The sequence below is a fragment of the Lycium barbarum genome, chromosome 10 (genome assembly GCF_019175385.1).
Source record: "Lycium barbarum isolate Lr01 chromosome 10, ASM1917538v2, whole genome shotgun sequence".
Taxonomy (NCBI): Eukaryota; Viridiplantae; Streptophyta; class Magnoliopsida; order Solanales; family Solanaceae; genus Lycium; species Lycium barbarum.
The window spans coordinates 112,817,160-112,833,393 of record NC_083346.1 but is presented as its reverse complement, the minus strand read 5'-3'; the positions used below and the strand labels follow the sequence as shown (position 1 = coordinate 112,833,393).

Here is a 16,234-nt window from a genome sequence, read left to right as displayed (position 1 = left end):
CAAATTCATGAACCCAAGTGTGTGAAACTCAAGTAGGATTCATCTTCTTCAAGAAAATCCTAAGGAAGGTGAAGAAGGGTTTTGGTGATAAAGGGAGGATTCAACTCTAAGCTTGTTCCACCATCATCTAAGGTATGTTTCATGGTTTTATTGTGCTATTTAAGGTATTGTAAAGCTAAGATTCTTGGATTGTAGAAAAACATGGAAAATGAGTTTTGGAAGGATGAGTAGTGTCACTATTGAATGGTAGTTGAATGAAACCATGAACGTTGATATGTTGTGATCATGAGTATGCTATAAATGATGTTTAGACCATGAAATAAGTGTGATGTATGAGAAAAATGTGACGATAAGCTAAAACCACTAAATGTGGAGAAATTGGAGGAAATTGGTGGATTTTGCTAAATGTATATAAATGATGATTGTTGGTTTCTATATTATGATTATGGTTGCGAATGTTTGGGAGCTGAAACAGAATATGGGAAAAGTAGTAGAAACAAAGGAAATGCTGCCCAATTTTCCTTAAAAAAGCAGTCCGTTCTTATAATTGCTTAGCTAACGACGACATGAATTCTCTTGAAGGTATACATGAGTGCATCATAGGAGAAGCAAGCAAGCGATAAGAATAGTAAACGTCAAAGGTATGTGAGGCTAGTCCTTTCTTTCTATGGCATGAATCGGATGGTATGATTCTCCTTTCTCTACATGAATTCTCTATATATATCCCGGAAAATCAAGAATCTATGATCATGAATAGCTATATGAGACAAGAGATATGTTATGAGTCCAATGATGATAAGCTTGAGTCTAAAGACTCTAGAGTTCATGTTATTACATTCCTATAACGCTAATGATGTCGTATGTTGTATACACTCACCTCATACATTGTTTCCTCCGAGGTGAAGCAGAATACCATTAAGTTAAGTATGTCATGTATTGTATACACTCACCTTATGTATTGTCCTTTCAAGGTGAGGCAGAACACTATTAAGTTACAGATGTCTGTTATGGCATACACTCACCTTATACACTACTTCCTTCATAGTGAGGCAGGATACGTATAGATGTCCATAATGAAGTCGGGGGATCACGACCCTACGTCACCCCGACAAAGTATAGTTGTCCTTGAGTTCTTATGCATGTATTATGATGAGCATATTATGATGATGATATTACACCACTCCTATATGGACGGGCAGACATACACACCACTATAGTGGGCAGCTTATACCCCGGACGCGGGAGGCCTGGACGCAGGCTATGATTATCACACCGATCCGATAAGGACGGGCAGCTTATACATTATCACACCGTACCTATATGGTCGGGCAGCTTATACATTATTGCATACATGAGATGATGATGATTATGAGTAAGTCAGCATGTGCTATTTCTTCAATAAGTTACAGTCATATACAGTTGCATCCTTATTGATGCTTCATTAATCTCATTGACGTATTTTCATTGTTATGCCTTACATACTCAGTACAATATTCGTACTGACGTCCGTTTTCCTTGGACGCTGTGTTCATGCCCACAGGTAGACAGGGAGACGACGCATACTCATAGGAGCTAGCAGCTGATTTGAGAGCACTCCATCATCCGGAGGTGCTTATGATTATTCTTTTGTGTACATGTATATTTTGGGCATGACGGGGTCTTGTCCCGTCCATATGTCTAGTACTCTAGTAGAGGCTCGCAGATACGCAGTGTGGGTTAGATGGTCTCACGAGATGCTATTCAGTATAAATGTTATTTTGATGGCCAAAAGACATATATATAAGTATTTATGTTTTATATGGAATATGATTTTCCTACGATTTGAGTATAAAAGTGATAAAAGAGCATGAAATGAGTATGATAAGACATAGAATGATTGGTGCTCGGTAGTTAGCCCCGAGTGCCCGTCGCGGCCCCTAGTCGGGTCGTGACAATATAAACTCACAGTTGATGATCAACAATCATCATAGCAGATAATAAGGCTTCATGTCGCTGATAGATAATTATATTAAGAAGTGACCACTACTTGTAAAAATGGTCCTATTTGAAGACATCCATGTTCTCAATGAAACAACACACTTAGATACACAACAGTCACATTAATTGTTTGTTAAAACAATCATATTTGAAAACATCCAAAATATTTATGCACATCCAAATTCAAAAGGCAACAACACAATTATATACAAAGGTTTCAATGATCTAACCTTCGCATAAATTAATCCAAAACAGTCAAAATTAATTGTTTGTTAAAACTGTCAGACATTAGTACTGATTGTTTGTCATCATCTACCACACACATTCAGCAAAAACTTAATTGTTTGTTACAACTCAAATAAACAAATTAGTTGTCTGAAGAACCATTAATCTGGGCGAGGACTCCCGACACAACTTTTTCAGAGTCAAACTCAACATCAGCTTGACTTGCCTCACTAGCATTCTTCTCATTAACTTTAGGAGGGACATCTGCTGCCTTCTCAGCTTGAGCAGCTGGCATAGGGAGCTCAACCTTCTTAACCTCAACCTACTCAAGTTTGTCGACTTTAGAAGATGGTCTAGGGACCTCAACCTTCTCAAGATCAGTACTAGCATTCTTCTCATTAACCTAGGCAGTTGGCACAGAACCATCTGCTGCCTTCTCAACTTGAGCAGCTGGTCTAGGGAGCTCAGAAGTTGGTTCAACACTTAGATTTAACTTGTTGATAGCAGATGGTTCCATAGGTGCTTGTGCTGCATTTTTTGGATATAATTAAAAAGAATGCAAATCGTATACAACACAATTACAACAAAAAAAAATTCAAAAAGTTCACCTTTCTCTTTGATAGTCTCATGATTCTTCTTCTTTGCCTTCTTGATCCTTCTAAATTTTTTCTGCCTCCACATAAGCGAGAACAACATTCAGAGATTCCTCTATCTTCACTAAACGCTGCTGCAGTTCCACATGCTCTATTGGCATTGATAGGCCCCCACTTGGTGTGGCATGACCCCTAGAAGTCCCAATGCCAACAATACCACCAAAATCTTCTGATTGAATATCTTCCACATCATATGAGGGATCCTTGGACTACTTTTCAAACTTACTATGACGCTTCTAGGCATGTTGAGTATTCCTATCAGAAATCTCCTTGGGCTCCTTTCTCAACCTACTAGGAGCCTTCGAGCCATTCTTTGATGTAACCAATACGGTCATGCCTTCCAATTCAATCTTCAATTTATCTATGATGGGATCATCAACCTCATCATCAAATGCCAACAAGTCTTTCATGTAGTCCTGCTCCATCTCACGCATTGTGGGGATGATGTAAGGGTTCACAACCTACAAATACACAAAACATTAGTATTTAGTTTATATTTTTGCAAAAATATTGATAATAGACTCCAAATTTATACCTGTGAAATTCCCCCTCCAATACTAAATGGATCACCTTCACTAAATCGCTCCATTTTTGTGGTGTGCCACCTAAGAGTCCTAGAAATAGGCAGAGGAACCTCATCGTATTTGCTAGCATGCAGTCCAAGTGCGGGGAAAGCTTCATAAGTCCAGACCTATAATAACACAAATAATTGCTGAGTGTAAAAATAAATAATCACAGTCTATAATCTACTACACCAATGGTTTATAACATGCACCATTAATGCCCAGGGGAGGCCGTAGAGAGCATATAATGGCGTCTTCTTATCAAGGTGGGTTTGGTGGTGCTTGGGAACGTCTACCTTGTCCATCAAGTATTCCAAGGTGAGTTCAAAGGATTCTTTTCCCCAAGGATAGCTCTGGAAGGATTCCAAATCGTCAGCCATTTTAAACCAATCAGCGTCCACACCCCTGGACACATCTTTGGCCATCAGAATTGTATAGAGACACCACACAAGACAACATTTCAGCTTTTCTTCTTTATTTAATTTAGGCCCTATCAGTGACAATAGCTTGTCTGATGTAATCTTCTTCTTTCGAGTAACCTTTGTGTAGAATTCTGCCCCTTTCTTAATTGTCATGTCCTCTCTAGATTGGGAGGGATAGGATCCACAATTTAAACTGGTGATCAACGCAAACTCCTTCAAGCCAAAACACGCAAGCTTGTCGTTCGCAAGGAACCACATTTCACGCTTTTTTTTCTGGACCACATGATGAAGAAGCATATAGTGGATCATCTATCCGTTGAAATTGATGAAGAATTTTGACAGCTTTCTAAAGTGACCAAAACAAGACGCTTCCACTTTTTCCTTAGTTTTTGATCTCTCAACACATAGTTAAATTCAACTAACAATGGCAGCCTACTCCTAATAGAAACTTTTGCTGCAAAAGATTCATAATCATTCGACCAATTGATCAAGCCATACTTTTCAACGTTAATTGTCTTTTCACAATATGGCAAGGACAAAGGGTCAACATCTTCAGCAGCACTAGAGTGTTTTGAACCATGCTCAGATACACTCTCAACTCTACTATCAGCTCTATCTCCATCAACACTACACTCATCAATGGGGTTTGAGTGGGATGCACTCTCAGCTTCTGCACTTCTTTTTCTTTTTCTATCTCCGCTAAGCTCTTCACCTCTTCTCTTTTTATCCTTACGATTCGCATTAGAACGAGTTTCAACCATAGCACAAGAACGTGGGAGTATTTTTCCTTCTCTACCTCTACACCTAGGCATTTATACGATCTATATACAAACAATAGAGACGTTGATCAACCACGATATAACAATAATCGACCAAAAGTCTATTAAGAGACCATATATAATTTCAAAAAGCAAAAATAGAAAAGAAAAAAAAAAGAAATCGAAACAAGAAAAATAAGTATAAATAACACACATTTCCACAAAAAAAAAAAAAAGGCAAAACAACAAAGGTTTTGAAAAAAAGCAGATCTTTATGAACACTAGTTTTTTTATCAAGATCGAAAAAAATACTCTCTCTATTTCAATTTATGTGAACCTATTTCCTTATTAGTATGTGCCAAAAAGAATGACTTCTTTCTATAATTGGAAACAATTTACCTTTATGAAATGATTTATAGCTACACAAACCATATGTGACTCATTTAACACCACAAGTTTAAAAGTCTTCTCCTCTTTCTTAAACTCCGTGCCCAGTCAAATGGGTTCACATAAATTGAAACGGAGGGAGTAAAATTTTTAGGGCAATATGGAGCTCAAAATGCTCCGTAGGAGTTGCAGAGTTAAAGAAATTACCGTTTACGACGATCACGGCGTATTGGAGCTTGGGGGAGAGGTGGAAGTTTGAGAGTTCCAAGCTAGAAAGAGAAATAAAGAAGAGAAAGTGACGGATGAGAGAGAGGGGGTGGTTGTGTATTTTATTTGAAGCCAACTGGACTTAAGTGTATAACTTAAAACTTTCAATCTTTTTAAAATTATGAAAAATACCCCATTTCCATTTTTCTAAACCCTAATATCAAAAAATAATTGAAAAAGAAAATGAGTGGTCATATTCCCAATTAAAACTTAGAAGTGGCCTTCTATACAGATCTTCTCTACTTACTGACTTGCTTTTGATTTAGTGATTAAAAGCAATATTGATGTTGAGACTGACCATGTATCTAATTTTTCATTTATCTTATATTTAATAGCCTACAAACTCTCTAAAAGCAATTCATCCGTGATTATTCTTCAATAGATATATTAATATCTATTTATGTGCTCTTACAGTAATTGAGAAAACTGAAAAGACATTTATCTCATATTCCAAGTTCCACCTATATATATTTTATTTCTTTCATTCATACTACAAGAATGCAAGAAATCTATGTATTATGTGTGCTATTTGTAGGTTCCGTTGGATGTGATTATATATAATTTTGTCTAATTCTGTAATCATGCATTCATCTTCATCTCAATCTTTTGTTTTTTTGTAACATGCAGTGAATGTCAATGTGATGCTAAATGGAATAGTGAAGAGTCCTCAAGCTCTCAGGAAAAATCCTCTTAAGAAGTCCCTTGTATTGTCTTCAAGCAGGTCCTTTTTTATTTTAATATTTTCCTTTTGTAATATTAAATTTAATTTTTTGGTGAACTTTTCATTTCGTCAGTTTCCTTAGTAACGTTCATTAGTTATCCTTATTGTTTTCTGAAACTTGAATAATATCAATCGTATTTGACAATAATATAACACTGTTTTAGCGGATTTGAAACAGTTGATGCTGATAATGTTTGTGAACCTTTTTCAATTTTATATTTGATTGTTAAACTGTCTTTTTTACATTGCTGTTCATCAATTTCAGCTTGTACTTTTCACTTTAACTTTTTTTGTTACTCATTACATTCATGTTTTATTATGATTTACATCGCATGGACTACTTAACATGGACAATTGAATTTCGAACCTTGAAATTGACATTCAAAACATCACTACCACTGATTATCATCGTAGCAGCCACAATTTTCATTGGAAACGGGTAACAAACTTTTATTATTTTTTGCTTTTTAGGCTAATGAACATAACATTATTTGAAAATGAAACACAAGTACCACTAGGCCCACCTCCTCTTAATCCTTAATCTGACGCCATGTTTCATGTAAAGCATAACATCGAAATAGGGGCTAACCACATGACCTTTCTACCATTTCAATCTTGTAATTATGGACGATAGCAGCAGCAGCAATTTTCATTTGAGTAAAAGCCACTTCTTTCCCTATACATGTCCTTGGCCCTGCATTGAAAATCAAGAACTTGGAAGACGGCTCATGTTTCACTGTTCCACGATCCGAAATCCATCTCTCTGGCTTGAATTCTAAGGCATCCTTTCCCCAAATAGATTTCATCCTCCCCATTGCATACATATTAATTATCACTCTCAGCTTGGGATGAGCACGATGACCACTTGGGAGAATATCAGGTTCTTGTGGAGTTTTATGCTCGAACGCAACCGGGGGATATAGCCTCAGCGTTTCAGACAATGCAGCATGTAAATAAACAACATTTTTCAACTCTTCCACCGTAAAAGCCCTCTGTTTTCCGCCTTCTTTCTCCGGGATGATCGCTTAAAGTTCTTCCCTTATGTTCTTTTCAACCTCAGGGTGTGTGAAAACTAGCCAAATGAACCAAGCAAGGCAAGCACTAGTTCCATCACGCCCAGCGACCATGAAGTTAAACATGGTGTCCCCCAAGAACTTATCATCAAACTTAAACTCTGTTTTTGTTTCTCCGTCATTGAGTACCATGTATGATGTTAATAAGTCGAAACCATCTTCATCGTCCTTCATTTTTTCTCCTCTGCTCAATTCGTCACGTTTCATCGATATATACTTAAATATAACTTGGTCAATGACTTCCTCTGCTTTGACAAGTTTCATCTCTGGCCCAATTCTAAGCCATCTTTGCAACTTCCAGATGCTTTCGGGCAATATATGGCGTATGAACGAGACATAATTAACATCATCCATGGCTTTTGAGAAGGGACTCTCAGGGAGGTCAAGAGAGAGGCAGCCAGGATCAAAGCCCATTACTAATTTAAATGTTGTATCAAATGAGAATCTCTTGAAAACATCTTGCAAATCAACAACTCTGCCTTCTTTGGCCATGAATTCGAGGACCGGAATCAGGCCATTTTCGACCTTGTCCCAGCTAGTTTTTATCAAAAACTAGTGGAATCTCCGATGAGCGATCATTTCTTTAGCAAGTTTCCTCTGATCCTTCCACGAATCAAAGTCGGAATTGAAAATCCCATCGCCAAAAACGTGGAAAATCTTCTTGAATTCTGGCCCTTTCCTAAAATTTGGAAAATTTGCACTCATGATATAGTGCACATTTGCAGGATCCACTGTGGTAAGAATGTCCATATTAGTAAACCAAGGGCCTTTCAGCAAGAAAGTACCTCCGGTTTTTGAAAGAACCTCTACAATCTTTTCATGGATTCTATTGGGAATAAGAGTTGGGAGCATGAGAGCATCCCAACAAATGGGTAATTTCTTGGGAGGCCATTTTTATTACTATCTCCTAAAGCCCAGAGCCAGAACACAAGAAAGAAAAAGATAGCTATAAAGATTTCAAGGTACCCCATTGAGGCCAATAGAGAACTGAAAGCTATATCTTCCATAATGTATTATTCTTTGTTGGGTTTCTTACTTCATGCTTACGGGCAATGTCCCTCTATTCTATTTATAGGGGTCGTTTGGTAGGTAGATAAAATTATCTCGGGATTATAATCCTGAGACTAATTTATCTCATCTCTTGGGATTAAATTATCCCATCTAGGAGATGAGATAAAATAATTCCAGAATTAATGGGATAAGATGGGATATTCCATCTTTAAAGTGGTACAGCATTAATCTCACAGTTAATGTTGGAAAATCCCAGCTAATACCGTATATCAAACGAACCCATAAGGTTTTAAAATGGGAGTTATATGTGCATAGCATTGATTATATAGTTGGGAGGGAATGTGTCACATTAGATGTGAACAATCATAAGTGTCCTCTAATTACCACCATACACTCAACTATGAAAGGGACCACTTCTCACGTTAGAAAGGGCACCGATTAGATTTGAGAATTTAATTTTGTATCATAACAAAAAAGTGTAAATTACGTGAGGATTTTTTTTAGAGTATACATAGAATTTACGTAGGTAATTTAGGTACCTCAACTTGTCTTCATTTTGTTGGTTGAACACTCTAACTTACAAAATGATCATCTAGACATTTTTAAAATTTCAATGCCACGTCAGCATTTGTGCTTACGTGTTTAACTTTATACAAGTTGAGGTGCCTACTTGTGCACACCCAAAGTTGGAGGACATACTTGCCAGCTGAGATCAAGTTTGAGGGTCTGTTAATGTATTATGTCATATTTATTACCAGTGAATTTCGAAATTCCCAGGTCATTTACCCGAGGATTTTGATTCTGCATGTAAATTACTTGCACATTTTCTTGCAAAAATTACTAGTTGGAAAAAGAAATGGTAAAAATTCATGAAAAATGCTATTCATCCTCACGATATTCTTAATTAGTAATTATGCAATATTATGGTTCTTTATTTGAGTTATAGCTTGTTTGGCTTATTTTTGTCAATAAGTACTTATTTTTAAAAAGTGATATGTTTGGATAAGCTTTTGGGAGAAAATAAGTGCTTCTAAGAAGTATCAAAAATAATTTTTTAGAAGCCACAAGAAATAGTTTTTGCCCAAAAGCACTTTTTTGAAAGGCATAATACATAAACAGACCCTTAAACTTGGCCTCAGCTGGCAAGTATGCACTCTAACTTTGGGTGTGCACAAGTAGGCACCTTAACTTGTATAAAGTTGAGCACATAAACACAAATGCTTACATGGTACTGACGTGGCCCTCCAAAATTTATGTGACACGTTAGCATTTGTGTTCACATGTTCAACTCTAGACAAGTTGAGATACCTACTTGTGCACACCCAAAGTTGGAGGGCATACTTGCTAGTTGGGACCAAGTTTAAGAGTCTGTTTATGTATTATGCCTTTTAGAAAAGCACTTTTGAGAAAAATAAACTTAGAAGCACCTGTTTAAAAGTTTGATCAAATACTAATTATTGCTCAAAATTGCTTTTTAAAATTATTCGGCCAAACACAAATTTTTTTTTGCCAAAAGCCCAAAAGCCCTTTTTTGAAAAGTAATTTTCAAAATAAGTTGATTTTAAAAGTTTGGCCAAAAATGCTATTACTCTCTCAATCTTCATAATTCTATAGATAAATTTAACTTTTACTATTCATTTGTTAAATAATTTGAGGGTTAACAATGCTAATTAGGAAATTTGACACATGATTTTGATAGGAACTACTGAGCGAGCCCCGAGCGTTGAGTGTTAGGCGTGTTTAAGACGCCCAGTTGAATACTTGGGCCATAAGCCTCATAGAACTAAACCCCGCAAGTGAGCCTCTCAGAGCGTTTTACAAGTGTCTCGCCCCAAGATGAACCCCGGGCGAGTCCCAGAAAAGCCTTTTGAAACATGAGGTGTTTTCTTTCAAGAAAAAGAGCAAGAACACAATTTTGGAAATTAGATATCGTAAATGGGCGTTTTACAAGTGCCCCTCCCTGAGGTGAGTCCCGGGCGAGTCCCAAAAAGCCTTTTAACAGTTTTTTCTTTCAAGAAAAAGAACAAGAACACAATTTGGAAATTAAATATCTTAAATAAAAAAATAAAATATGATAGCGAGACATTTATTAACCTCCAATAAGACATTATCTAAAATTTTGACTAGACACAATATTGCACGACCCCAACCGCATACTTATTAATTTAGTATATCTCTGCCCAATATTATCCAATGCTCACGAGTTTAAATCCTGTCCGCATACAAGGTAGCCTAGCTACTCATAATAAATGCCAAAATGTTATTTTCAGCCCATCCACGTGGTATAAGAAGAAATCAATTCACTTACGACGGTTTCTCTCCCTCGTAAAAGGATTGGATTCTCCCCCTTTTCCCCAAATTCTACCTTAGATTAGAGACACATAATATGAATTAAAATTAATGGCTAAGATTTAATTGACTAAAATAAAGCTCTAACCATGATTTATATAATTAACTTATCCATAAATATATTTAAATATTTTCTCTCTCTTCCTATTTTAATATTTCATTTTTTTTTTCAATTATGACAACTCTTTAATGGAGATATTTTTCAGAATATAGACAACTCTTTCAGAAATATACCATTACCGATTGAATAATGGGTCTACATTATGTGAATTAGTAAGCATCATAATTGAAAAAAAGGGGAAATATCATCAATTGAATAATGGGGTCTATTTCTGCGTAGGAAAAAAAATAAGTGGCAAAAAATAATCGGGTAAATCAGAAAAGATATTTTACTGGGTAGGAAAAGTAAAATAGGAAGAGAGAGAAAATATTCTAATATATTTATGGACAAGTTATTAGTTATGTAAATCATGGTTAGAGCCTTGTTTTAGTCAATTAAATCTTAGCCGTTAATTCTAATTCATGTCATGTGTCTCTAATCCAAGGTAGAACTTGGGGAAAATAGAGAGAAGGGAAATGGAGAGGAGCCAATCCCTCATAAAAATACTTATCTCTCTCTTCCTTCCTTTTTTTTTTTTTTGGAAATTAATTAAAAATAACTAATCCTATAATATGATTCAGTTTCGAATACACTCTCTGCGTTATAAAATCAAACACTTACATTTATATATTATGCTTACACTTCCTATATGAGGTATATATGTAACTAATTATATTTAAATAAACGAATTTAAATTATAAATAAATTTTGCTTTGTATATATATTTTTATGAAATTTAGAAAAGAGGATAAATTTTTTAGTGTGAAAATATTTATTCACGTCTTTGATCAAGAAAATAGTTTTTTTTTTTTTTTTTTTTTTTTTTGAGGATATGTTTCTCTTGAAACTCTTAAATAAAAATAACACAAAATACTTAATAAGATGTCCAGAAATTTTACGTATTTCACAAAATATTTCTTTATGTTTTGATACTCCTAAATATAATAATGTTGTTTGTATTTGTTAAAAAATATTCAAACCTCTTATATAATAGAAAATCTACATAAATGAAACTTCATCTTGAATTTTTCTTCAAGTATTATCAAGTGGATAACATTACGACCATTTCTGCTATGATTAATTGATCATTCTATAATGTGTATTTTTCTTCCAAGAGAACAAGAACACAATTTTTTTTTGGAGAATTTGATATCTTGAAAAGAAAAAAAGAAAAATGATAGCGAGACATTTATCAACCTTCAATAAGACATTAAATTTTGTATATAATAATTTTTTTAAATGTATTTTAAGAACTCCCATATAGAAAGAATTCTATCTCTCTCTCTCACACACACACGCACAAACAAACAAAGAAAAATCATGCGCTTCCCAAGGCCATATCATAGGCTTGCTCATAGAGTAAGACTCAACAAATCTAAACCTGTCAAATCTATGATCAAGTAGGACCGTCATAGGTTGTAATGTAGGTTAAGGGAAATGTAGGATACCTAAATTTAGGAAAATAGTGACTCTATCCTCCTAAACACTTTAATAAACTACTTTTTTTTAAAAAAAAATCAAGCGCATACTTCTCATAACCCCGATTCAATTGCTCATTATACGAATGCATCACAAAACTCCCCTTGTTTTCAACCCATCACACAAACAATTTCACTACACTAATAACAAAGTAGTATTCTTTTCTCTTTTTTTTTCCCCTTCTTTCTTTTCTTCTTTTTTTCATTTTTTTAATTTTCTTTCAACTAATGAAGCTATTTTTGTTTTCATTCCTTTCTTTAGTTTCACTCAAAAGCTACCCATGTTCCCTATTTACTTCTTTCTAGCGCTTATTCTTGTAAATCAAATGCTTTCAAAGGTTAAGTTTCACAAAGAATCAATTGAGAGCAAAAGAGTATAAGCTTGTAACGTGGGTGCCAAAGAATAGAATTATAGGCTCAAAAGAGATGACTAGGGATATTGTTAACACTGATAGACAAAAAGGCTAAAAGGGCTGATAAAAGAAATGCCTATTTCATCTCCTAAATTTAACAAGATCTAATTATTTCGCTTTGACCACACACAAGGCAAGTTCTAGACTAACAATAGACGACACAGATTATCATCTAAACCTCACTTCACACAATGCACATGATCCACTCCAAATAGTTCAATTATGACTCTCAAGTTAAAGCAATTGGACACCGTCAATAAGTATATTTCAAGCACAGGAGGTAATCATAAAAGTAAAAAATCGACCCTTAAGCATCAAAAGAAGATAACAAAATTCTCAAGGCATCTAAAAAGGTATACACTACACATGCTCAGCCCTAAAGCCCAACGTAAAACATGTCACATAGTTCATGACACTAGAGTTCTTCCTTTACTTTACTTGTTAGTCCATCCTAAAAGGATAAAATATTTTTTGAGTTTTTCTTTAGACTAATTTCCTCAAGAAAGTTTTCACGCTATATATCGATCCATCATCGGAAAAAGTCGAAACAATTTTTTATCAAGAAACTACCTAAAAACACCTGATTCAAAAGAAGATTGATATCCTCGGGAAAGAATGTTGTTTAAAAAAACCTGAATTTAAGCCACGAGAAAAACTAACTAAAATTATACAATTACATTGGTTCAAGTTCGGATCCTTTAATAATACAACAACATTAAATAATGCGCAAATCTGATATAACAGTTAAGTATAGGCCAAAAAGTCAAGTCTGACACCCCCCAACCCACACTTAAGAATGTGCACAGCCCTGAATTACACAATATCACAAAAAAAAAAAAAAAATGATAAGAAGAAATGTAGTGAGTGTCAGAAATTCCCTCATGACGAGTCTGGATGAGGGGAAAACCGGTCTCGAACCTCAATCCTGGGGTGCTGCTGGATCCTCTAGTGTGACATCAGACGCGACCAACTGCCTAAATAAGCTCACCCTCCCCAGTGGGTAGCGCTGGGCATAAAACACCGAAAACCGAATTACCGAACCGAACCAGGAATTTCGGTATTTGGTTTGGTATTCGGGAATAAAAATTTAAAAATACTGTATTCGGTTTCGGTACTCGGTACTACATATTAAACCGTTCGGTAATTCAGTAGTACCGAATATCGAAATTTGGACATAAGGCTATGGTATGATGTGGACTAAAACAAGGTCATTATGAGTGATTATATAAATTTGAATGTGTAAGAGAGTGTGTAAACATCAGATCAACATCACCAATGGTATAATTCGCAAAAAAATGACATTCATCCTGTCAACGGATCAATATCACATAGATTTGCCTAAATTAATTTTTGCAATCTGGAAATCTTGTGGCCGTATAGATGTTAAATAGAACATTCCTTCCCAAACCTAAATATTGCTTATTTTCCTTGTTTTTTCCCTTTTCATGAAAATATTGGAGTATTAATTTTCACACTCTTTAATTTTTTTAAAATTATTTATGATCTTCTTATTATAATTATGTTATATACGGTGACATTGGTAATTCCATAATAAGTAGTAACAAAACACACTATGTACGTCCATCTTAATTGCACAATGAATGACTTGCAAACTTGTCCACCAGCTAAAGCATATGAAATTTAGTTGAGAAAAATTTATATAAGCATATGATATTCATATTTCTGCAAGGTCACAAATTGAAACCATTAGGCTTTGATCTTCTTGAAGACACTATCCGAAGACACGTATGGTACCACACACTGATTGAATATATTAATTATGCCATATATGTCATTTTTCGAAAATATAGTACGTAATCAGTCAGCTAGCTAAACCTTTTTTACATTGAAAGACTCTGAATTAAGCTATCCGAGTACTCTTTGATTTGTATTTGTATCGGGCTTTAGCTATTTTTTTTTAAAAAAATTATATATTAAATGAAAGATTAGGAATTTGTGTTTACAAGTTATGTTTTCCAACTTCAATATACGGTATTACCAAATAACGTACCGAACCGAAGTTTGATTTACCGATTACCGAATTACCGAACCGAAGTTTGAAAGTTCGGTATTTGGTATCTACTTTCAACTACCGATTACCGAACCCGAACTTTACAAATACCGAACGCCCACCCCTACCAGTGGGAGGATATCTATAAGAAAAAAGATTATTCAGGGCTAAGATTTAGCGAGGGGTTAGAAATATGGTCCCAAATGGTGTACTTTCAGGACGAGATTATTTTCTGGTCCTTAATTCGCATTTTAATATTCCAAATGAATGAAGGTATTTGATTTGTTATTTAAAAATACAAATACCCGGTCTCTAATAATAAAATTTCAGTGAGACAAAGGCGTGAATGGATATAATATAATTTCATTTCAGCGGGACATAAAATTTCAGTGCTACAAGAATTTTCTTCTCTCTCTTAAGACAAAACCCCTAAATACCTAAACACAAGTCATGAGATTATGTACGTACTCTTGTTTCCTGTTTGCTGATACCAACTTGATGCATCCTGTGTAAGTTCTGAAATCAGTATGAAATGCATGGTTGTTTGCTACAATGTCTTCTAGGTTACAATCGTGTGAAAAAAAGTGTTTTAGTATAATATAACCTGGTTGGTTGCAGCATGCTAAGAGTTGCAAGGTACGTTGGTGTAGGGGCGATCTTAGGCTTAAAAAACAGGGCACGTGAACTCATGGTCGCTCGACAAAAGTAGATATTTTATGTACATATTTCCTAAAATTGATCTAATATTATCTGTTGGCACCCATGTTATAAACCTGTATCCGAAAATATACTTAAACCAGAAACTGAAATTTTTAGAAGAATAGTATCTGAAAATGTATAAGAATTAAATCGAGCTCACTGAATACACAGTGTGTCCTTAAGAAAATTATTCCCCTCAATATACCCGAGGTTGTGGAATCTATCTCCCGAGATAGAACGATTTACTCGCCATTGTAGCGTTAATACAAACTCCAATGACAGCGAACTCACTCGAAGGCTGTAAATCACACGAAAATTTAATGTGCAAGAAAAAGAAGAGAGGAGAAGATCAGAAAATTCGTAAGTAATATTTGTAGATCAGCAAGTTATATATAGCCATGGAAGCGTTGGTTCAGAAAGGTTTGCACCCTTGCAGAAAAGTTGTGTTCTAACGGATGGCGGGAACATTTAAATTGATCCGGGAAAAAATGGGTTAGAAACGGATCTGAGTCATAATATGGATTCTAATTAATCCGAAACCCGGGTCATGATTTGGATAATTAATTAATAATTAAATAATTAAAATAAATTAAATTTGGTCCAAAAACAGTATCAATCAATCAGATCATTTGACCGAATCTGACTCAAATCTGAAGCCGAAGTCGAGCGACGACGATGACGGCACGAGGGGAGGTCCTCTTCTCAACTCTTTATGAGCTAGAAGATGTGCTTCTACATATAAGCCCAGGAACTTTCCTTTCCATAATCAATGTAGGAGAAATGCTTCATCCAAAAGGGAAAAATGGAACAATTCAAAATTTTCATTTTCCCTCAATATTTCTTCCTTCCATTTCCCATTCATCCAACACTTAAAACCCAACAAAAACCTAACAATGCTCCACATGAACGCAGAATGGCTATAAGATAAAGGAATGCACGGACAAGTGTGTGATTTACATGTAAAGATTAATTGTATCTGGATACATGGAATATGTTTCAAAAACTTCCGAAGCCATTCAGCTTCTTCACCGGCCTTGTCTGAAGCTATAAATTCAGAATCCATTGTAGAGCGGGGAATACATGCCTGTTTGGATGATATCCATGACACTGCTCCTCCACCAATGGTG

General features: G+C 35.2%; 1 pseudogene; it reads right to left on the bottom strand.

Moving 5' to 3' along the window:
* Nucleotides 1–6,396: 6,396 nt before the first annotated feature.
* On the bottom strand, nucleotides 6,397–8,331 carry LOC132615395 (alkane hydroxylase MAH1-like; annotated as a pseudogene).
* Nucleotides 8,332–16,234: the final 7,903 nt, after the last annotated feature.